We start from the raw sequence: 1,004 nt of genomic DNA on the forward strand, positions 1-1,004 counted from the left end.
CAAGCCTCTGGACGTACCCGGGTTGCGGAGATTGGGCTGGCCTGTCGCACCCAGGTTGTGACTCAGCCATACTGTGTAGTCATGAGATTTGTTATGTACCTAGTGTGACTCAAGTACAGTTTCTCTTTTTTGGGTTTACTGCACAAAAAGGAAGATGGCTTGGCCATACTGGTAGCAATCCCGCAGATGTGCTGGTAGGGGTCCCATCAGAACTTAGGGTGCTGATACAGAGTCCCAAAAATATTTTTGCAACACTCTTTCTCTCCCCCCAACCCAACTAGGAAAAAACTGTTAATGTGTTAAATTGTGTTCTTTTTTTAAACATGAAAAGTGGTATTTCCTTGTTTTGATGCTTTTTCCTTCCTTCCTGCTCACCTTCACCTTTTCCCCACAAATACAGATGCAGAAATTTCTGTGAAACATAGGGTACTGAAAAAATGATGAAAAACACTTGTGAAAGCAAGCACTTTCTGTAAGGTTGGGCTAGCAGTAACTCTACTCTGTCCTCCAGAAGGATTGCTGTTGCTGGGTTGTTTCATCCCTCGGATGGCTGAGGGCGGAGGTATGTAGTCATCTATGAAAGGGTTGTGTGTGATAAGAATGGGAGGTAAAGTGGCATAATCAACACTGTCAGAAAGTTTTTTTGTTTTGTTTTGTTTTTAATGCGACTAGTGTTGTATTTCCAGCATATTGTATTCATTTTCCTTTTATTGTGGTCTGACAGTACACCCTGAGCTTAAACCAATTTTTTAATCCTGAAAACACTCTCAAGTCAAATCTGCCTGTAGGAGTTTAGGGTTGTTTCACAGCTGGAAAAAGTTACTTTTTTCCATTAAAACAGGCATTAACTGGCTTAAAGGGACTTCAGATCTTTTTATCTTAAGAAACCTCATCAGTAATAAGAAGATCTTAAATTGTGATGGTCTACTAATCAAAACTATGATGTCTTGTTTTATGATGTTTCCATAGTGTTGAGTGTAATGAAATATTATCTATGTTAACAG

General features: G+C 39.5%; 1 protein-coding gene and 1 long non-coding RNA gene across 3 annotated transcripts in view; both read left to right on the plus strand.

Moving 5' to 3' along the window:
* The window catches only part of PDE3A (phosphodiesterase 3A), a 266,042-nt gene that overhangs the window by 28,899 nt on the left and 236,139 nt on the right, over positions 1-1,004 (plus strand). The gene's annotated exons all lie outside the window — the stretch shown is intronic.
* Positions 1-1,004, plus strand: part of LOC308191029 — an 84,817-nt gene that overhangs the window by 21,108 nt on the left and 62,705 nt on the right. Inside the window, exon 2 of the long non-coding RNA XR_013947656.1 lies at positions 401-562. This is a non-coding gene — a long non-coding RNA (uncharacterized lncRNA). The remainder of the gene's footprint in view (positions 1-400; positions 563-1,004) is intronic.

Source organism: Anser brachyrhynchus, assembly GCF_964034855.1.
Source record: "Anser brachyrhynchus genome assembly, chromosome: 1".
Taxonomy (NCBI): Eukaryota; Metazoa; Chordata; class Aves; order Anseriformes; family Anatidae; genus Anser; species Anser brachyrhynchus.